At 37.9% G+C, this 24,068-nt stretch overlaps 1 pseudogene; it reads right to left on the bottom strand.

Moving 5' to 3' along the window:
* Positions 1-19,199: 19,199 nt before the first annotated feature.
* Positions 19,200-20,037, bottom strand: LOC138439728 (small ribosomal subunit protein eS1-like; annotated as a pseudogene).
* Positions 20,038-24,068: the final 4,031 nt, after the last annotated feature.

The following is a 24,068-nucleotide window of genomic DNA, read 5'->3' as shown; positions in this document are numbered from 1 at the left end:
TTGGAAATACAGTCTTTGAAAAGGGTAACTAAGTTATAATGAAGCCCTTAGTGCAGGCCTTAGTCCAATATGACTGGCACTCTTTAAAAAGAGGAGACAGGGACACAGACATGAACAGAAGTAAAACCACAAGAAGATACAGGGAGAAGACAGCCATTCACAGGCCAAAAAAGAGGCCTCAGATAAAACCAAGCCTGAAGCCACCCAGATTATTGGATTTCTAGCCTCCAGAATTGTTAGAAAATAAATTTCTGCTATTTAAGCCACCCAGTCTATGGCATGTTTGTGTGTGTGTGTGTGTGTGTGTGTGTGTGTGAGAGAGAGAGAGAGACAGACAGAGAGAGAGAGAGAGAGAGAGAGAGCCCTAGAACACTAATATACGTATTAATCACTTATTGCAATATATATTGAAAATATATTTCCTAGTGTGTTATTTGTTATTTGTTATGTGTTATTTGTAGGAGTATATATATATATATATACTCCTGTGAAGTATGACATAAAGCCAGACAGTATAAAATCATAATTGCACTGCTTTGTGGATTTTCTCAGAATGAGTAGACATGCGTAACCACTCCCAGATAGAATAAAACATCATTAGCACAATTAGAACTGAACATGGAACAACAGACTGGTTCCAAATAGGAAAAGGAGTACGTCAAAGCTATATATTGCCACCCTGCTTATTTAACTTGTATGCAGAGTACATCATGAGAAATGCTGGACTGGAAGAAGCACAAGCTGGAATCAAGATTGCCGGGAGAAATATCAATACCTCAGATATGCAGATGACACCACCTTTATGGCAGAAAGTGAAGAAGAACTAAAGAGCCTCTTGATGAAAGTGAAAGCGGAGAGTTAAAAAGTTGTCTTAAAGCTCAACATTCAGAAAACTAAAATCATGGCATCCAGTCCCATCACTTCATGGCAAATAGATGGGGAAACAGTGGAAACATTGTCAGACTTTATTTTTGGGGGCTCCAAAATCACTGCAGATGGTGACTGCAGCCATGAAATTAAAAGCCACTTACTCCTTGGAAGGAAAGTTATGACCAACCCAGACAGTATATTCAAAAGTAGAGACATTACTTTGCCAACAAAGGTCCACCTAGTCAAACCTATGGTTTTTCCAGTGGTCATGTATGGATGTGAGAGTTGGACTATACAGAAAGCTGAGTGCCGAAGAACTGATTGATGCTTTTGAACTGTGGTGTTGGAGAAGACTCTTGAGAGTCCTGGATGCTGGGAAAGATTTACAGTAGGAGGAGATGGGGACCACAGAAGATGAGATTTTTGGATGGCATCACCAACTCAATGGACATGAGTTTGGGTGAAATCTGAGAGTTGGTGATGGACAGGGAGGCCTTGTGTGCTGCAGTTCATGGGGTCGCAAAGAGTTGGACTGAGCAACTGAACTGAACTGAACTGAAGCCCCCAGAATCCATTCTCATTCTTTCCCTGAACCTTCACAGGGTGCAGTGTTATTCACTCAGTTCTGTTCAATTCTTTGTGACCCTATGGACTGTAGCCTGCCAGGTTCCTCTGTGCATGGACTTCTCTACCATCTAAGTCACCAGGGAAGCCTTCTCTGAACCCTCCTTAAATCCAAATGTAAAGAGTACTTTGTCCCTATTAACTAGTTCTACATGCGTCACAGTGCGTATGTAAGCTCAGCTTATGTATAATGCCAGCATATTTTCCTAACACCAGCAGCAATGTAACCACACATGGGAGCTGCACTTTCTCTATGTCTAGGGCCACACTAGGTAATGCCAGTCTTTATTCGAGTCTTGTGTCTTTTCTTCATTTGAGTCATTCTCTTTTGCCTAAAGTGATAGAGCTTTAAATTTAATTTTTCTTTGAGTGAGAGATTGAACATCTTTTCAAATGCTTTTTAATTTACTGCACTTACTTTTGTATGAGTCCCTTATTCATCAGTTTTATTGTTTACTATCTTTTTCTGACTGTAAGAGTTCTTAATATATTGAAAATATACATAATTTATCTATATATATATACATAGTACATTTTGTCCATATTTCACTTGCCATTAAAGCTTTTAATGTTGTCTTTTAACAAATAGGAATATTTAATGTAGTCCCTTCTTTCATATTTTTTATGGTTAATGTTCTTTATGTCTTCTTTCAGAAATCTTTGGCCTCTTACAAGGTCAAGAAGTTGTTTTCCTGCATTTGGTATCTTCTAGAGAGTTTTTGGTGGTTTTGTTTTTAGATCTTTAGCATCTAGAATGTAGAGTTTTCAATTTTATGATCTAAGATTTCTTTTTTCAGGAGGGTATTCAATTCATCCATCATCATTCAGTTTTCTTTTGCATTACTGCACTGAAGTTTCACCTTAATCATAAATGAAGATCACATATTTGTAATTTGTTTTCTGGATTTTCTATAATCTTTCATTAATCTGTCTGCACAAAAGTCATTTGGTGTCAGATTCTCTCAGTTTTTGACTATCTGAAAATATGTTTACTTCATTCTCATTTTTGAAACACAGTTATTGGATTTAAATTTCAGGGTTAGCAGTTATGTTCTCTCAGATCTTCAAAGATATCATTCTATTTTCTTTTGGCTCCCTTTGCTCCTTTAGATAAGTCAGTAGTGAGGTTTGTTGTACCTAATCAGGTTGACTTATTATTCATTTAAATGTAAATGTATTTTTACAACTTGGGATCTTTTAGGAGGGAAATTATTCAATTAAATGTGCATAATTAACATATATATTAAATATATAAATTAAAATTAAATATCACACAAGAGAAAAATTAACCTGGATTATTTATGCAAATTATGATAAACTGTGATACATATTTACTCAAAATATAGAGTACTTAGGTAGGTTTTCTTTGCTTTATGTTATTGGATTTCTTAACTTTTCCTGAATTTGGCTGAATGTCCCATTCCCTCTAAAGCTTTTAGAGCTCTGATTATACTTACATTAAAAATTTTTAACTGTCACCTATCAGTCAGTTCAGTTCAGTTCAGTCACTCAGTTGTGTCCAGCTCTTTGTGGGCATATAACCTGCAGTACGCCAGGCCTCGCTGTCCATCACAACTCCAGGAGTCCACTGAAACTCATGTCCATTGAGTCAGTGATGCCACCCAGCCATCTCATCCTCTGTCGTCCCCTTCTCCTCCTGCCCTCAATCTTTCCCTGCATCAGGGTCCTTTCCAATGAGTCAGCTCTTTGCATCAGGTGGCCAAAGTATTGGAGTTTCAGCTTCAACATCAGTCCTTCCAATGAACACCCAGGACTGATCTCCTTTAGGATGGACTGGTTGGATTTCCTTGCAGTCCAAGGGACTTTCAAGGGACTCTCAACATCACAGTTCAAAAGCATCAATTCTTTGGCATTCAGCTTTATTTATAGTCCAACTCTCACATCCATACATGACCACTGGAAAAACCACAGCCTTGACTAGATGGACATTTGTTGACAAATAATATCTCTGCTTTTTAATATGCTGTGTAGGTTGGTCATAACTTTTCTTCCAAGGAGTAAGCGTCTTTTAATTTCATGGCTGCAGTCACCATCTGCAGTGAGTTTAGAGCCCAGAAAAATAAACTCAGCCGCTGTTTCCTTATCTATTTGCCATGAAGTGATGGGACTGGATGCCATGATCTTAGTTTTCTTTTTTTTTTTATTATTATTTTTTTTTTATTTTTTTTAATTTTTAGTTTTTTATTTTTTAAATTTTAAAATCTTTAATCCTTACATGCATTCCCAAACATGAACCCCACTCCCACCTCCCTCCCCATCACATCTTTCTGGGTCATCCCCATGCACCAGCCCCAAGCATGCTGCATCCTGCATCAGACATAGACTGGCGATTCAATTCACATGATAGTATACATGTTAGAATGTCATTCTCCCAAATCATCCCACCCTCTCCCTCTCCCTCTGAGTCCAAAAGTCCGTTATACACATCTGTGTCTCTTTCCCTGTCTTGCATACAGGGTCGTCACTGCCATCTTCCTAAATTCCATATATATGTGTTAGTATACTGTATTGGTGTTTTTCTTTCTGGCTTACTTCATTCTGTATAATCGGCTCCAGTTTCATCCATCTCATCAGAACTGATTCAAATGAATTCTTTTTAACGGCTGAGTAATACTCCATTGTGTATATGTACCACAGCTTTCTTATCCATTCATCTGCTGATGGACATCTAGGTTGTTTCCATGTCCTGGCTATTATAAACAGTGCTGCGATGAACATTGGGGTACATGTGTCTCTTTCAATTCTGGTTTCCTCGGTGTGTATGACCAGAAGTGGGATTGCTGGGTCATAAGGTAGTTCTATTTGCAATTTTTTAAGGAATCTCCACACTGTTCTCCATAGTGGCTGTACTAGTTTGCATTCCCACCAACAGTGTAGGAGGGTTCCCTTTTCTCCACACGCTCTCCAGCATTTATTGCTTGCAGATTTTTGGATCGCAGCCATTCTGACTGGTGTGAAGTGGTACCTCATTGTGGTTTTGATTTGCATTTCTCTAATAATGAGTGATGTTGAGCATCTTTTCATGTGTTTGTTAGCCATCCGTATGTCTTCTTTGGAGAAATGTCTATTTAGTTCTTTGGCCCATTTTTTGATTGGGTCGTTTATTTTTCTGGAGTTGAGCTGCAGAAGTTGCTTGTATATTTTTGAGATTAGTTGTTTGTCAGTTGCTTCATTTGCTATTATTTTCTCCCATTCAGATGGCTGTCTTTTCACCTTGCTTATATTTTCCTTTGTTGTGCAGAAGCTTTTAATTTTAATTAGATCCCATTTGTTTATTTTTGCTTTTATTTCCAGCATTCTGGGAGGTGGATCATAGAGGATCCTGCTGTGATTTATGTCTGAGAGTGTTTTGCCTATGTTCTCCTCTAGGAGTTTTATAGTTTCTGATCTTACATTTAGATCTTTAATCCATTTTGAGTTTATTTTTGTGTGCGGTGTTAGAAAGTGATCTAGTTTCATTCTTTTACAAGTGGTTGACCAGTTTTCCCAGCACCACTTGTTAAAGAGATTGTCTTTACTCCATTGTATATTCTTGCCTCCTTTGTCAAAGATAAGGTGTCCATATGTGTGTGGATTTATCTCTGGGCTTTCTATTTTGTTCCATTGATCTATATGTCTGTCTTTGTGCCAGTACCATACTGTCTTGATGACTGTGGCTTTGTAGTAGAGTCTGAAGTCAGGCAAGTTGATTCCTCCAGTTCCATTCTTCTTTCTCAAGATTGCTTTGGCTATTCGAGGTTTTTTGTATTTCCATACAAAGCTTGAAATTATTTGTTCTAGTTCTGTGAAAAATGTGGCTGGTAGCTTGATAGGGATTGCATTGAATTTGTAAATTGCTTTGGGTAGTATACTCATTTTCACTATATTGATTCTTCCAATCCATGAACATGGTATATTTCTCCATCTATTAGTGTCCTCTTTGATTTCTTTCATCAGTGTTTTATAGTTTTCTATATATAGGTCTTTAGTTTCTTTAGATAGATATATTCCTAAGTATTTTATTCTTTTCGTTGCAATGGTGAATGGAATTGTTTCCTTAATTTCTTTTTCTACTTTCTCATTATTCATGTATAGGAATGCAAGGGATTTCTGTGTGTTGATTTTATATCCTGCAACTTTACTATATTCATTGATGAGCTCTAGTAATTTTCTGGTGGAGTCTTTAGGGTTTTCCATGTAGAGGATCATGTCATCTGCAAACAGTGAGAGTTTTACTTCTTCTTTTCCAATTTGGATTCCTTTTATTTCTTTTTCTGCTCTGATTGCTGTGGCCAAAACTTCCAGAACTATGTTGAATAGTAGCGGTGAAAGTGGGCACCCTTGTCTTGTTCCTGACTTTAGGGGAAATGCTTTCAATTTTTCACCATTGAGGATAATGTTCGCTGTGGGTTTGTCATAGATAGCTTTTATTATGTTGAGGTATGTTCCTTCTATTCCTGCTTTCTGGAGAGTTTTTATCATAAATGGATGTTGAATTTTGTCAAAGGCCTTCTCTGCATCTATTGAGATAATCATATGGTTTTTATTTTTCAATTTGTTAATGTGGTGAATTACATTGATTGATTTGCGGATATTGAAGAATCCTTGCATCCCTGGGATAAAGCCCACTTGGTCATGGTGTGTGATCTTTTTAATGTGTTATTGGATTCTGATTGCTAGAATTTTGTTGAGGATTTTTGCATCTATGTTCATCAGAGATATTGGCCTGTAGTTTTCTTTTTTTGTGACATCTTTGTCAGGTTTTGGTATTAGGGTGATGGTGGCCTCATAGAATGAGTTTGGAAGTTTACCTTCCTCTGCAATTTTCTGGAAGAGTTTGAGGAGGATAGGTGTTAGCTCTTCTCGAAATTTTTGGTAGAATTCAGCTGTGAAGCCATCTGGACCTGGGCTTTTGTTTGCTGGAAGATTTCTGATTACAGTATCAATTTCCGTGCTTGTGATGGGTCTGTTAAGATTTTCTATTTCTTCCTGGTTCAGTTTTGGAAAATTGTACTTTTCTAAGAATTTGTCCATTTCTTCCACGTTGTCCATTTTATTGGCATACAACTGCTGAGAGTAGTCTCTTATGATCCTTTGTATTTCTGTGTTGTCTGTTGTGATCTCTCCATTTTCATTTCTAATTTTATTGATTTGATTTTTCTCTCTTTGCTTCCTGATGAGTCTGGCTAATGGTTTGTCAATTTTATTTATCCTTTCAAAGAACCAGCTTTTGGCTTTGTTGATTTTTGCTATGGTCTCTTTTGTTTCTTTTGCATTTATTTCTGCCCTAATTTTTAAGATTTCTTTCCTTCTACTAACTCTGGGGTTCTCCAACTCTTCCTTTTCTAGTTGCTTTAGTTGTAGAGTTAGGTTATTTATTTGACTTTTTTCTTGTTTCTTGAGGTATGCCTGTATTGCTATGAACTTTCCTCTTAGCACTGCTTTTATAGTGTCCCACAGGTTTTGGGTTGTTGTGTTTTCATTTTCATTAGTTTCTATGCATATTTTGATTTCTTTTTTGATTTCTTCTGTGATTTGTTGGTTATTCAGAAGTGTGTTGTTCAACCTCCATATGTTAGAATTTTTAATAGTTTTTCTCCTGTAATTGAGATCTAATCTTAATGCATTATGGTCAGAAAAGATACTTGGAATGATTTCGATTTTTTTGAATTTATCAAGTTTAGATTTATGGCCCAGGATGTGATCTATCCTGGAGAAGGTTCCATGAGCACTTGAAAAAAAGGTGAAATTCGTTGTTTTGGGGTGAAATGTCCTATAGATATCAATTAGGTCTAACTGATCTAATGTATCATTTAAAGTTTGCGTTTCTTTGTTAATTTTCTGTTTAGTTGATCTGTCCATAGGTGTGAGTGGGGTATTAAAGTCTCCCACTATTATTGTGTTATTGTTGATTTCCCCTTTCATACTTGTTAGCATTTGTCTTACATATTGTGGTGCTCCTATATTGGGTGCATATATATTTATAATTGTTATATCTTCTTCTTGGATTGTTCCTTTGATCATTATGTAGTGGCCTTCTTTGTCTCTTTTCACAGCCTTTGTTTTAAAGTCTATTTTATCGGATATGAGTATTGCCACTCCTGCTTTCTTTTGGTCTCTATTCGCGTGGTATATCTTTTTCCAGCCCTTCACTTTCAGTCTGTATGTGTCCCTTGTTTTGAGGTGGGTCTCTTGTAAGCAGCATATAGAGGGGTCTTGTTTTTGTATCCATTCGGCCAGTCTTTGTCTTTTGGCTGGGGCGTTCAACCCATTTACGTTTAAGGTAATTATTGATAAGTATGATCCCGTTGCCATTTACTTTATTGTTTTGGGTTCGGGTTTATACACCCTTTTCGTGTTTCCTGTCTAGAGGATATCCTTTAGAATTTGTTGGAGAGCTGGTTTGGTGGTGCTGAATTCTCTCAGCTTTTGCTTGTCTGTAAAGCTTTTGATTTCTCCTTCGTATTTGAATGAGATCCTTGCTGGGTACAGTAATCTGGGCTGTAGGTTATTGTCTTTCATCACTTTAAGTATGTCTTGCCATTCTCTCCTGGCCTGAAGAGTTTCTATTGAAAGATCAGCTGTTATCCTTATGGGAATCCCCTTGTGTGTTATTTGTTGTTTTTCCCTTGCTGCTTTTAATATTTGTTCTTTGTGTTTGATCTTTGTTAATTTGATTAATATGTGTCTTGGGGTGTTTCGCCTTGGGTTTATCCTATTTGGGACTCTCTGTGTTTCTTGGACTTGGGTGATTATTTCCTTCCCCATTTTAGGGAAGTTTTCAACTATTATCTCCTCAAGGATTTTCTCATGATCTTTCTTTCTGTCTTCTTCTTCTGGGACTCCTATAATTCGAATGTTGGAGCGTTTCATATTGTCCTGGAGGTCTCTGAGATTGTCCTCGTTTCTTTTAATTCGTTTTTCTTGTTTCCTCTCTGATTCATTTATTTCTACCATTCTATCTTCTATTTCACTAATCCTATCTTCTGCCTCCGTTATTCTACTATTTGTTGCCTCCAGAGTGTTTCTGATCTCATTTATTGTGTTATTCATTATATTTTGACTCTTTTTTATTTCTTCTAGGTCCTTGTTAAACCTTTCTTGCATTTTCTCAATCCTTGTCTCTAGGCTATTTATCTGTGTTTCCATTTTGATTTCAAGATTTTGGATCATTTTCACTATCAATATTCGGAATTCCTTCTCCGGTAGACTCCGTACTTCTTCCTCTTTTGTTTGGTTTGGTGGGCAACTCTCCTGTTCCTTTACCTGCTGAGTATTCCTCTGTCTCTTCATCTTGGTTATATTGCTGTGTTTGGGGTGGCCTTTTTATATTCTGATAATTTGTGGAGTTCTCTTTATTATGGAGCTTCCTCACTTTGGGTGGGGCTCTATCAGTGGCTTGTCAAGGTTTCCTGGTCAGGGAGGCTTGTGTTGGAGTTTTGGTGGGTGGAGCTGGGTTTCTTCTCTCTGGAGTGCAGTGGAGTGACCCGTAATGGGTTATGAGACATCAAAGGTTTTGGGATAATTTTGAGCTGCCTGTATATTGAGGCTCAGGGGAGTGTTCCTGTGTTGCTGGAGAATTTGCGTGGTATGTCTTGTTTTGGAACTTGTTGGCCCTTGGGTGGAGCTTGGTTTCAGTGTAGGTATGAAGGCATTTGATGAGTTCCTATTGCTTAATGTTCCCTGAATTCAAGAGTTCTCTAATGTTTTCAGGCTTTGGGTTTAAGCTTCCTACTTCTGGTTTTCAGTTTTATTTTCACAGTAGCCTCTAGACTTCTCCATCTATACAGCACCGATGATAAAACATCTAGGTTAAAGATGAAAAGTTTCTCCACCTTGAGGGACACTCAGAGAGGTTCACTGAGTTACAAGGAGAAGAGAAGATGGAGGGGGTAGTTAGAGGTATCTGGAATGAGATGCGGTGAGATCAAGAGAGGAGAGAGCAAGCTAGCCAGTAGTCACTTCCTTATGTGCGCTCTATAGTCTGGACTGCTCAGAGGTATTTACAGAGTTATACGGGGAAGAGGAGAGGGAGGAAGTAGACAGAGGTGACCAGGAGGATAAGAGAGAGGAATGAGTAGGAGAGAGACAAATCCTGCCAGTAACCAGTTCCTTAGGTGTTCTCTACCGTCTGGAACACACAGAGATTCACAGAGTTGGATAGAGAAGAGATGGGGGAGAAAAGAGACAGAGGCCACCTGGTGGAGAAAAAGGAGAGGCCAGAGGAGGAGAGAGTGGACAAGCCAGTAATCTCGCTCTCAGGTAAACTTGGGTAGTGAAGTTTGGGTTTTTAAATGTACAAAATTGACAACAAAGATTAAAAATCTGGAGTAGAGGTTGGATTTTCAAAGATACAATATTAAAGAAAAGCAGAAGGAAAAAGGAAGAAAGGAAAAAAAAGAATTATTAAAAAACAAACAAACAAACAAAAAAACAAAACAAAACACCAACAACCATCCAAAGAGTATTAATGGTGTTTGCCTTAAAAAAAAAAAAAAAGTCTTTTTTTTTTAAAAAATAGTAATACTAGGTTATAGAAATAAAAATTAGAGGAGAAATAGAAGACTTAACAATTTAAAAAAAGCTCGGAAAAAAAAGAAAAAAAAAAGCAAAAGGCAAAAAAAAAAAGAATGATTTTAAAAATATTAAAAAATTAAAAATATATCTGGCTCTTCTCTGATGTTATGGGCCGTGTGGGCTCACTTCCAAGGTGGTTCCCTCTGTTTAACTTCTTCTGTTTGCTGGTTTTTAGGCTCACTAGTTCAGTCGCGCTGTGGGGAGGGGGGGATGCTGCAAACAAATAGCACTGTCGTGTGTACACAGTATCTCTGCCCCGCTTGACCTGTCCTTTCTCGCGGCGCACAAACCACTCCGGCTCTACGATGCTCAGCCGGGAACCGTCTGGGGCCGGCCCTAGGCTGCATGCACTTCCCCGGTCCAAGCTGCTCAGGTTCGGCCCTCAGGCAGCCCTCAGAGGCACAAATGCGGCTGGGACTGCGCTTTGTGCCCTTCCCAGGTCCGAGTAGCTCAGGAGTTTGGCGAGCGCGATCGCCGCGGCTTGTCACCTTTTCCGCCGCTGCCGCTCAGCTCTCTGGGTGGACCACTGGCGCACCCCGTGAGGCAGACTGTGACTGTCCAGCACCCCCAGAAGTCTTAGCAAAGGAGCCTGCTTGCAGTTAGGTAAGTAAAGTCTCTCCGGGTCTGCAATTGCCCCTTTCCAGACCTTACGGCTCTGGCTGCCTGTCCCCGGCGAATGGTCTGCAGCCGGCTTTTTCCGCTCTGTCCTTTGTTCTGTGCTCGGTCCTGGCGGTGTCTTATGTTCGAGCTTTTCGTGTGGTGGCTATCCCACAGTCTGGTTTGCTAGCCCAAGTTAGATCGTTCTGGTTGCGCGTGGGGCGTTCCTGCCCGATTCTTGCAAAGCTCTGCAGCCCGCGCCTCCCGCGCGTCCCTGCCCTGCCCCCACTTCCCAATGGCGGATGCAGGCGTCTGTGCTGCTTTTCCGCTGGGGGAGTTACTGGTGGGCTTGTAATCTCTTGGTTTTAATTATTTGTCTATTTTTCCTTCCTGTTATGTTGCCCTCTGTGTTTCCAAGGCTCGCCACAGACTCGGCAGGGAGAGTGTTTCCTGGTGTTTGGAAACCTCTCTTCTTAAAATTCCCTTCCCGGGACGGGCTTCCCTTCCCGGGACGGAGCTCCCTCCCCACCTCCTTTGTCTCCTTTTTCATCTTTTATATTTTTTCCTACCTGTTTTTGAAGACAATGGTCTGCTTTTCTGGTTGCCTGATGTCCTCTGCCAGCCTACAGAAGTTGTTTTGTGGAGTTTGCTCGGCGTTGAAATGTTCTTTTGAGGAATTTGTGAGGGAGAACGTGATCTTCCCGTCCTATTCCTCCGCCATCTTTCCCCGGGATCCCTTAGTTTTCCGAATGTTGAGCCTTAAGCCAACTTTTTCACTCTCCTCTTTCACTTTCATCAAGAGGCCCTTTAGTTCTTCTTCACTTTTTGCCATAAGGGTGGTGCCATCTGCATATCTGAGGTTATTGATATTTCTCCCAGCAATCTTGATTCCAGCTTGTGCTTCCTCCAGCCTAGCATTTCTCATGATGTACTCTGCATATAAGTTAAATAAGTAGGGTGACAATACACAGCTTTGACGTACTCCTTTTCCTATTTGGAACCTATAGTTTTTGAAAATAGAACAACTGAATAATAGCTCTGTATAGCTATCTATGCTCCAGATTAGGTATTTTCTATTGCGTATTATCCAGTTTACCATTCACCTCCTTAGCTCTGTCCTTTCTAGTGTTAGACTCATCTATTGAGCTCTTAATTACAATAGTTTCATTGTCCAGCTCTGTAATTGCCACTGTATGTGTGTGTGTGTGTATATATATATATATATATATATTTTTTTTAACAGATTCCAGTTCTCTGGAGTTACTTATTTTGCTGAATATAATTGCAATTTAAGTTTGCATTTTTATAAACTATGTGAGTAACCTGTAGATCTCTTTCCATTTTTCATTTCTGTCAACTCTGTATGCAAGCTGATGTTTTATTAAAAAGCAAATAATTTGTTTGCAAAATTTTTAAATTTCTAGGTAATCTTATGTAGTCTGGAAATAAATGATTTCAGTTCATGACTGTCAATAAATTTTGATGCAGACTACCTTAAATTCAATCAGAAACTGAATCAAAGCTGTGTGTTCAGGCCTTTTTTTTTTTTAGATTTGTTCTTAATTCTTAGAAAGATCCTTTCAGTTGTACCAAAGACCTGAGACTACCACAGTCGAAGCTTTACTCGTGCTTTGTTATCCTGTAGCCCTGCGGCATGCACAAATGTGTGAAACAACCGAAGGAGAGAAGCAGTGAAGTGTATGAAGCTTACTTCTCGGGACTTCCCTAGTGGTCCAGTGGTTAAGACTTTGTCTTCCAATGCAGAGGAGGGTGTGTTTGATCCCTGGTCAGGGAGTTAAGATCCCACAACCCTTACGGCCAAAAAATAAAAACATAAAACAAGAAATATTGTAACAAAATTCAATAAAGACTTAGAGAAAAAGTAACTTAAAAGAAAAAAGAGAGAAAGCTGATTTCTCTATGCTTCACTTATCTTAGGGATTCTGACTCCTTAAGTCATGGCTATCTTGCCATCTTATAACTCTAATAAATCCTTTTCTCCTCCATCACAGGAGACTACCAAAAGGTTTCTTACTCCTGTTCTCTGTAATTTTCTTCTCAGCAGAGATGTGTGTCATATATTGCTTGTGAACTGGCAAACAGTTCTATAGGAAAATCAGCTTAAAACGTTGGGTTTAGCACAGAGATTGTGTTTTCTTTCCCTTTTTAAAGATTTTTTTAATGTGGACCATTTTAAAAGTCTTTATTGAATTTGTTACAATATTGTTTCTGTAGGATGCTTTTGGATTTTTGGTCACAAGGCATGTGGGATCTTAGCTCCTCAACCAAGGATCAAACTCACACCTTGCATTGGAAGGTGAAATCTTAACTACTGGGCTGCCCAAGAAGTCCCAGAGATTGTCTTTTTTTAACAACATCATGACCAATAATATTTTCATTACCTTGTTAACTCTTGGATGCATTTTAAATTGAAAAGTTATTATCATGAAACTACTATTCATTGAAAAATAGAAAATAATATTATATTTATTTCAATTATCCTAAATTTGTGATGTTTAAGAAAGAATGGTTCAAATGTTAAAAACAAGTGGATTTTATTCTCATAATCTATGACATTTTCAAAATCATGTCAGTTTTTTGCATTGCAATTTTAATTTTTATAGTTATTTTCTTGGGATTTGTAGTGACTTTTCAAGTATTTTTAATCTTATCATCACAGTTTTCTCAGTCTTTAACTGAATATTTCTGCACTAGAATTCTCTTCTGTGTATGTGCGGATGTACTTGCCTTAGAAGTCTAACCATTGCTGTCCTAATATAGACAGATTGCTATTTGGGTCCAATGTACAGTTTCACTCTATAGCTTCTTATTAGTTCATTTTAGGTTAGTTCTATTTTTTCTTGAAATCCACATCTTTCTCTTTGTGATTTTTTTTCATTTCTTTGGCTGGATAATTTTACAAAGATAAAGTATAGTTGTATCAAAATAAATGACCAGAAAATTGATTAAGATCTCCTTTGCCTAAAATTATCTTGAACTGCACTAAGATATAATTGAGAGTTTTACTGAAATATAGGATTCAAGTACCAACACCATTTCTGTCTCAGAAGTTACAATGTTATAGTCTCTAACAAGCCAGTCCATGAATCTAGAATGCCTCTTCTCTTCATCTCTAGATCTTATACTTTTATTTTTTGCCTGATTCATTAATTTTACCTAAAAAGCATATGGCTATAGACAGCAGAGATTGCTTTGTTCCATAAATACTATTTAATATATACACTAACCTATACTTTAAAATCAGAAGGTTTTTGTCTCTCTTCATGTTTGTTGCAAATTCCTTCATCATTTACTTAGTTACTTCATTAAATCCATGGTGCCCTGATGAAGACCAACTGAGCCTTTTATCAGAACTCTTATGGATATTATATCACTCTGTAGTTTTTTACAGTTATATTAATATAATTGCAGTAAAGATACCAGGTAATTCCCTTCCCAAGATAATGTTTTAAAATATGAATAAATGAAATAAAAATACACTATACCTGTGTAATAGGAAAACTCAAGTTTATGTATCATACACAGTTATATTCAGAGAATTTGTTGCAGTCTCTAAGATACTTTATATTACCTCGATCAATGTATCTGTAAATATTCTTTTCAATGTTACAAAAATTTTATTTCCCTAACATTGTCATATTGAGCTTATTTATAATAGTTCAAAGTTATAGTTAATAAGCTCATACACACTGTCAGAATATAGATAGATCTCTGTTACTTACTGTCTTGATATGTCTAAAATAGTTAACACTTATGTGAATTATAAAAAAAATACTAAAAATGTACTTTCCTCCTCTGAAAATTAATTTGTAAATTTCTATGTTTATTGAAACACCACTTATTTTGTGCATGCTCAGTCACTCAGTTGTGTCTGATCTTTTGTGACCGTAGCCCCCCAGGCTACTCTGTCCGTGGCATTTTTCAAGTAAGAATACTGAAGTGGGTTGCCATTTCCTTCTCCAGGGGGTCTTCCCGATCCAGGGATTGAACCTGCATCTCCTGTGTCTCCTGCATTGCAGGCAGATTCTTCACCTGCTGAGCCATCAGGGAATGCCCACTCATTTTACTTATTATTATTTGTACCTACATAAGACATATCCATTTCCCATGCTGTCATCACAAAATGAGTGGCTTAAAACAAGAGAAAATTTTTGTCTCACAGTCCTGGAGGGCAGAAGTTCAAAATCAAACTTTCACTCTGTGAAACCTTCTTCTCCTCTGCTAACTTCTGGATTTTGCTAGCAATCCTTGACAACCAGTTGTAGATGAATAACTCTAGTCTCTGCCTCTGTATCACAGAGCCGTACTTTCTTTTCACATCTCTGTGACTGTCTAATCTCTTCTTATAAGTACAGAAATCATACTGAATTAAGAGCCCACCCTAAGACAGTGTCCTCTCCCCTAATTACAGGGCTTCCCTGAAGCTCAGTCGGTAAAGAATCTGCCTGCAATGCAGGAAACCCTGGTTCGATTCCTGGGTTGTGAAGATTCCCTGGAGAAGGAAAAGGCTATCCACTCCAGTATTATGGCCTGGAAATATCCATGGACTGTATAGTCCCCGGAGTCACAAAGAGTCAGACATGACTGAGCAACTTTCACTTTCAACTAATTACACTTGTAACAACCTTGTTTGCAAATAAGGTCACATTCTGAGGCCCCAAGGATTAGGACTTCAACATAGTTTTAATGGGGGACACAATTCAACTCAAAAGATAGGAGACACTGTAAAAAGTTTAGAGTATGTTGTTTTAAATATAACAGGGCAAACAATCAATTATGTAAAGCCAAATTACTCAACTGAGGAATCTCAACATCTTGAAGTTTCTCAAATAGCCAATCTAAATTTTAACCCATTTAGTTGATAATTAATTTTTTAATAGCCAAGGCAATTAAGAATAGCAAATTAAGCAAATTGCTGTTTTAGTGATTAAACAGAATTAAAACCTCAAGTTGAAAGCAGGCAGAGCAAAGGGGGACATTACAAATATCCTAATTATTTGCCTTCTATCCCTTTTTAGTGTGAAAATTATTATGATGTTATTACCCATGAAGTACATAAATGAAAAGATACTGAAAATAAGTATTATCTGGTTAAACAAAACTTAGTAAAACAGTATTTGTCATTCATCTGTCTCAAATTTATTTTCTTTATGTTACTTTTTTCTTCTTATTATTTTGTTCAAAAGACTCTCAAATTTTGGCTGGATAAGTACCATGTAAGGACCATGTGAAATCGCTGGGCTCAGCACAGTTTCTGATTCAATACATCTAGAATGTGATACAGGTATTTGCATCTTTACTCTCTCCACCTCTATGATCCTAATCCAACTATATCACATATTACACTCTGATAAACACTACTGTTTTGCTACTGAAATTTACACAATATTTTTAAGAACTCATACTCTTTTACATTTTATACATTTTCTATCAACTTATTATTTTTTCAGTTGATTTTACTTTTTGGCGCTAGAAGTTTGATCTACCCACGAAACTTTTTTTTTTTTTTTTTTTTTTTTTACAAAACTCCCTAACCAAAAGGAGTAAGTGTAAATCGATTATGAAATGGGTAGGACTCCTTCAACTATTTGCAGAATTCAACTTCATTTTTCCTGACTACTACCTTCAGGACTACATCAAAATATTCCTTTTCCACATCTGGATGATATCAAAGGGAAATCCTATAGTTTTCCAGGCAGAGCCAGGATTAGAACAATTTCTCTATCATGTATTAATAAACCCAACAATCTGAATCCATACTTCAAGCTTATTTGCAATTTAATGTTTCTCCCACTTCCCTATATTTAACTCAGACCAGCCAGAGAAATCTGAAAGAAGTCAGGTGCAGTGTTTGGTACTTGACTCCTCTGCTCATCATGCTATTAAAAATTCCTCTATCAGTGGTCTGATGAAGGAAGATGAGGTCAGGTACAGAGAAGTTGCAATTGTATATCTCACCATATAATTGTTTTCTGCTATCAGGGTCTTTGCACCCTAATAACTGGCCCTGTCTGAAAGAAGTATCTGAAAAGGCTCTAGCTTCACTACCTTCTTTCACCTCTTGTCCAATTCAGGACACCCAGGATATTCCTACTGCACCTCTAACCTTTCTCTGCTATCACTAACAGCTTAGCCAGAATCTCACTTTTTTGGCGTTTCCAGATAAGATTTTAAAAATGGAATCTTTATGCCTTTTAAGTTCAGGAGATCTAGAGCGATCAATTTAAAGAACATTTTCAGTCATTCCACTTTTGCAGCAATGCAAGTGGGATTAAAGTGTTTTCTATGTCAGGAATATTCATTTCAGGGGATAAGATGTCATTCTACACTCCTAGGAGACATCCTCACATTTCAAGGGGGTTGCTGCCTTTAGGCACCCCCCTTGTCTCTCCCACAGAGGTATAACAGTGATACATAAATCAGTTTGAATAAACTTTCTTCAAAGGAATTCTCACTCTCTTTGATTAACCTCCTGTCTTTTAAGGTGCAAGTTAAACATCAATGGCCATGAAGGTATCACTGGTTTGTTTCGAGACGTCTAATGCAATAAATGGAGGGTTTCCTGCTTTATCAGTAAACAACGATGTCACAATCATCAGCGATCCCAGCCCTCGCGGGCAACCAGGAAGGAGGACGATACCTGTGATCTGGCAGCTTTGAGGTTACAGCCACTCCCTATGGTGAGCACTGAGGACAAATGCGTGATACTGGCCCCAGATAGCGGAGATTCATATGGAAGGAATGATTTCAGTGAGCACAGACTCTTGCATCTTTCCATATATAGAAAATTGCTTAATCCCTTAATCTGAGATATTTGGTTTTCATTCACAAAAATACTTTTGATGTTCAGACTACCTGTCCTTTGTTGCAAACTTCTATATAACCATACCCCTCCCCTACCCCTCAGAGCAGTTCTCTCAGGGTCACTTGAGATGCTCTCTCCCAGGCTTGAAGTCCTAAAAGTTTCCACTTAATAAAACATAACTCTCAAATTTTAGGTTGTGACTATGTTTAAAGTCAACAATTGCAAATAAACATCTCCCATTTGAACTTTGGGAAATTAGGTGCTTATTTTCTCAACTCATCAGCCTCAGCCAGGAATCTGAATCAAATTGCACCGAACTATTTAATATCCAAGTGCAGAAGATTCCTCTAAACTATATAGAGGAATCTGTTAAGAAGGTAAGTATCAACACTGCATGTGGATTAGACTGCCCAAAGTACTCAGATTCTGATCATTTTAGTTGCTTTTCTAGGCTACTGGGATGAGGGTCAGGACTTACGGTGCATGGTTTCTCTCAATCTTATTTAAATTGAATAAAATTAGTAGTTGTATGTGAGATGAGAGCCGAAATGAGTAACTCTAAATCCGGGGGAAACATCCAATGGATTTGGAAGAGAAAAGGAGCCAAATAGCTAAACTGAAAAGCAGAAGTATGTGAGCCAAGGAGACACAGATCAGGCAAGAGAGAAAGACATATGGAATAATTCCAGAGAAGCGAGGTGCTGTTTATTTCTTCCCAGGATGTCTCAAGCACAAAGCTGAAGAATACTGGCTAAGACACAAGGCAGCTCCTCTCAGTTTCCAAGATTCTCAGGTGTTTTTGTTTTGAGAAAGTTTGTGTGCCTGTGCTCAGTCACTTCAGTCATGGCCAACTCAGCAACCCCATGGAGTATAGCCTGCCAGGATCCTATGTCCATGGGATTCTCCAGGCAAGAATACTGGAGTGGGTTGCCATGACCTCCTCCAGGGGATCTTCCCAACCCAGGGGTTGAATCTGCATCTCTTACATCTTCTGCACTGGCAGGCAGGTTCTTCACCACTAGCGCCACCTTGGAAGCCCATTGAGAAGGTTTATGTATGCTTATTTATTTGCCAAAGTGCCTTGAAATAAAAACTACATTTTTTTTAATTTCCACTGTAATTGAACCTTTTAAGATGTTATCATCTGTCTAAATACAGATGATATTTATTTCCAAGGCGTACACAATGGGAATAGCACTTATATGACTATATTCCTTTAATGTACATCTATTTTGAGGACATGGTATTAACTGCAGATTTTCCATTTCTGATATACTGTTTTAAAGTGGTTTACAATTTTAGTTTACATTTTGAAGAGGAAAAACTAAGAAATTTATAATATTTTCATTTGTTATTAAGCTACTCTTCGATTTGGCAAATTAAAAAAAATCATTACAATTTCTCTCTCTTGTTCAAAATTATTTTAATCTCATGAATTTCAGGCTATTTAAAAATTTGACAGTGTATCCGACTGAGTTTAATTAACACATTCTCTTCTAAGTCAAGCTCTCTCACTCTGTGTTGGAAACCAACTTTTTCATTAGTGATTCTAATAATCTTTTCTAATTCTGAATCTCTCTCTGTATATCTCTATCCATGTATCTCTAATCAATCTATATTTACTTTCTATGTAATTTGTCCATATATATTTTCTTTAATTCCATTTCTGCTCCAATTTATTTTATTTTATTTTTATTTTACCACAAATAAGATCTTTTATTGTCACCATTAAGAGTCTGCATTTTAAACCGATTCTTGGACTGGTGGCTCGTATCCATCAGCTCGTTCAACTTTAGCACCTGTCTCATCCCCAGTAGCTTTTCCAGAACTACTACCTTCATCATGTAGCTCCATAGGTTTTCCCAATTCAAATTTGGGCTTCTTCAGCATTTTTACTTTTCTAACAAAGACATCATGAAGCGGATAAATAGATTGGCAAGCCTTTTCTATGTCTTTTCCAATGCTATCTGGAATCAATTTATTGACCACCTCTTTCAAGTCATCTGTCTGCACCTCTCGGGTCATGATTTCCATCATCTTCTTGTGGATCGGGCGCACCTGCTGGTGCTGGGCCTAAGAGGTCTTCTGAATCTGATTGTTGCACTTTTTAGTAAAACCCACACAGAACAGACGAAGCAAGTAACCATTGGTAGTCTTGACATCAACGTGAGCTTCAATCATGGTCTGCCATTTTTTGACCATGGAGCACAGTTTGTCATGGGTAAGATCCATACCATGAAAATTAGTGAGGCAGTTTTTGCCCTGAACATCCTCAGTAATTAGCCTGAATTTTCTAAATGCTACTTCATCATTCTGCAGATCAGCAAGACTCACTTCAAAAACACCACCTTTGAGGCCATCAGATGCGATTTTGGTTCCTTGAGTTCCCGTGACCAATGTTTTCCCAATATTCCTTATATTGAACATAGCTGGTGCTTTCACATCATACCAGTCTTTTTAGAAAATGGGTCAACCACTTTCTTCTTGGCTCCCTTTTTGCCTCCTTTCGTAAGGGACTTGTTCTTGCCGACCGCCATGGTGCCGCTCAGAGAGCCAGAAGGTCCAATTTATTTTAATATCATATTCAACATGATCTTATATTTGCCTGTAGTTGATACAGGAACAGTGCAAATGATATTCTGAATATTTCAGAGAGGGTTTTTATTTTTTAATATTTCTTAAGACTTTAAGCATAAACATCAGATGAATCTTGCAGTTGATGCATGAGGTATCATTATTGATGGAGGAAAGAAGAATTTTGGACTCTGAGGCTTTGAAATGTTTTGGGTAGGAAAAAAAATTCCAGCCACCAAGCAGGAAATTAAATGGGGTTGTTAACTTTCATTAGGGGCTCATAAACCTATTAGTAATCACCTATACCACTTTCAAAAAATAGTAATTATTGCTGGAAAGACCAGAATTCTAGATTTATAAGGCCTAGGTAATAGAAATGCAAAGAGGGATTGTTTATTTCCATTGTTTAGAGGAGCAAAATACACCAGCTCCTGGGAGGCTTGGTTCAGAGAACCAAAATGTGCTATGTAGAATATTTCATGTATTTCTTTTTAGAAAAAAGAAAGCTTAGTGACATACTGCAGATTATCACATTTCTCCAGTTCCTTTCACAGACAGTTGTTTAACTAAAGGCCCTATTGGAAGGGCATGCAAGGAGATACCATAAGTAAGCCGACCTCTTGAGAGGAGCAAATTAAGAGTACAGTGGTGGGCAGCTTCCCTATACCACTGTATGATGGGGCCTGGCCTGCTGGTGACTCAAGAATGCAGTTGAAAAGGGTCCACTATGTGCGTGATGTGAAATATTTCTGCTACTCTCAGAGAGGGCCAGTAAATTAGACTGAGCTTAGAGAAATCCTTCAGTATGTCTAGGAGGATTTGAGGGACAGTAGTTAGAATATTTAGTGCTTTTTAAGCCATGATCTGGAGAAGGCAATGGTACCCCACTCCAGTACTCTTGCCTGGAAAATCCCATGGACGGAGGAGCCTGGTAGGCTGCAGTCCATGGGGTCGTGAAGAGTCAGACACAACTGAGGGACTTCACTTTCACTTTTCATTCATTGGAGAAAGAAATGGCAACCCACTCCAGTGTTCTTGCCTGGAGAATCCCAGGGATGGGGGAGCCTAGTGGGCTGCCGTCTATGGGGCCGCACAGAGTCGGACATGACTGAAGCAACTTAGCAGCAGCAGCAGCAAGCCATGATCAGAATCAAATATTACAATCAACATTAAGCAACATTAGTGCTCTGTTAGCACAGTTGTCAATAAGGAGTTTGGCTTTTATCTCATCTGTGTTTATTATACTTCCACTGTTCCACTCTATACACCATTGGGCAGATACTTTATATGCAAACTGCTAGTTTTAAGATTGAACATAAGTATTGCGGGTTGATGAGCTGAAAATTTTCAACTATCACTCCAGAGAAGCAATGCAGTCTGGAAAAAAGTACCTTTTCTAGATTCAGGTGGGGGTATGTTAGCATAGTTAACCCACTGTACGCTAGATGTAAAAGTCTATCTATATCACTAGCCCTCATTTCAAAGTCTTTGGGAATTCAGCTAATCCGTCTCTGTCCTAATTCCCGGAGCCGTTAGTAGAATTTAGGTGAGAAAACTAGTGAGTCTGAGATCTGGATGGGGTGTGGATTCCACTTCCCACATACAGTGGAGAACTAACTACTCCAAACTAGGAAGTGTATCTAGATTCAGGGGAACCAAAAATTGGCAAATGCTCATTGTGGTGTGTATTTTTAAAAACCTATAAGAAATGTGACATAAAGATGAAAATTCAGCATGCAACACTCAGCCTCAATCAGAGAAGCAGTATGGGAGGGAAGATCAAGATGATGGAGCAGAGATGCAGAGCTCACCTCCCCCAAAGTCAAAGTGAAAGTCTCTCAGTTGCTTCTGACTCTTTGCAACCCCATGGACTATACAGTCCATGGAATTCTCCAGGACAGAATACTAGAGTGGTTAGCCTATCCCTTCTCCAGGGGATCTTCCCAACCCAGAGATCGAACCCAAGTCTCCCGCACTGCAGGCAGATTCTTTACCAGCTGAGCCACAAGAAACACATCAAAATTACATGTACATGTGAAGCAATTCTCACTGAAAACAAACTGAAGACTGGCAGAAAGACTCTTCTACGACCAAGGCTGTAAAGAAAGAGCTACACATAGGAAGGGAAGTGATCACATAGGGGCCTGTGCCTCTAGGAAGGGACACAGAAGAGGAGGGGGATATACTAACTGTTCATTCATATACTGTGCATCCTAGCCCTGTGGGTTTGACAACCAAGGGGATGAATCCCTTTATCTGGCTTGCAAACCAGTGTGGAACTGACAGTAAGGCTGTAAAAAACCTAAACTGCACATGCATGCTTTCTCTGCCGAAACAGGGACTGTCAGTACCAATAAAAGTACTTGGTGTGTAAGACGCTCAATGAATGCTGAATGACTTACTGGATAAAGGAGCTTCAGTTTCTTCAAAAGTTTTATTCAAGGGAATAAAATAATATTTATTGTATGTTTCTTATAAGAATTTGAGGTACTATTTGTAAAGAACACATTTAGTTTGCAATTTTGTTGTCTGGCAATAGTAGAAAATCAGTAAGTGCTAATTTTCTCTTCACCTTGTTTTCTGAATGCACACACACACACAGAGCTCATTCAGTTACCTTTTTGAATTTATAAATACTTTTATAGCCATAATTAGGCATATGAGAAAAACACAGTCATCACACTTAAAACTAGACATTAAAATTGCATTATGTATCTGAAAAATGATTACTAGCAAGCGTCGCTTTCTTATTACTTTTGTCAAACTGATTTCTAATAGAAGCACATCACATCTTTTCTTAACCATGTAATACGATAAAGGAAAATATGGGATTTGCAGTCTAGGCATGTCAAATTAAGTTGAACATAGAAATATTACAGTAAATATAGATTTTCTACTGCACATAATTTTACATGGAAAGCTTTATGTCAAGTCAATATTTACCTATTTATCCAGGCCTCAACATGGTACTTAACATTCATTTCAATCACCATGAAAGTTCTATTTATAGTTGATTCCTCAAGCATTAAGACACTTAAGACATATATCTTGTACTTGGGTTTCTATAGAGAACTGTTTGTCACAGATAGCTGAGTGGTGATCAATTAGTCTTTTCTGTACATTATCTCAAAAAAATCTTACTTTATCATTTTTCTGAATAGATTTAGTTATTTATATAGTATTTTATCACATCATATTATGTTATACAATGTTACACTATATATGTCTATTGAATCTCTTACTGTGTATATCTGTTAAATAGGAAGGTAACGTTTTGGAGTCCTTGACAAGAACAGATAATGTATTGTGCACTATAGAGTATCACACTTTATGTGAAATGATCGAAATTATGGTAGTCCAGATTTGGATCGAATCTATTCAGATTCAAAGTCCTTGTTTTCTACACCTTTGACAGTGCTATGGTTTCATCTGTTATTGGTTTATTTGATAGCACTGAATGCGGTGAGTTTCGTTTTTATATTTCACATTCTCATTTAATGCATTCCTACAACACAGCTGGGAACAGTTGTAGTCGTAAACTCAAATGATTATGTGGTTTCTAAAATGAAGGAAAACTAATAGAACTGATAGAGCACAGTTTTTAAATCAAAAGTTAAAATCTTAGAGAAGATTTGCAGTTTATTTGTAGCTTTAGGCCAGTCTGATCACTCCCATCAGCCCGAATAAAATTAGTTCAGTTGAGTGTAATTCAATTACTATGTTTAAAAGCCAGTAGCCTCTCAGAAGGGTGTGGAAAACATTCGTTGCAAATGCATTTTATGGTGTGTGAAACAGTTTCTATTTTTTACAGCATGTATATAGGAAGTAAATACTTTTCCATTTGATAGATAACCAAACAGCTCAGGCAAAATTGTGTGAAGATAAATTTAGGAAGCTGAGTGCAATTTGATTTTCATAATATTTTTTAATATTTTGAGTTTATTTTCCTGTGACGTGTGTGTGCTCGCATGTAGTTTAGACTGCCTGCGAGTGAAGTGGC

Source organism: Ovis canadensis, chromosome 4 (genome assembly GCF_042477335.2).
Source record: "Ovis canadensis isolate MfBH-ARS-UI-01 breed Bighorn chromosome 4, ARS-UI_OviCan_v2, whole genome shotgun sequence".
Lineage (NCBI taxonomy): Eukaryota > Metazoa > Chordata > Mammalia > Artiodactyla > Bovidae > Ovis > Ovis canadensis.
Note: the sequence above shows the minus strand (reverse complement) of the source record. Positions and strands in the feature narration are given on the sequence as shown.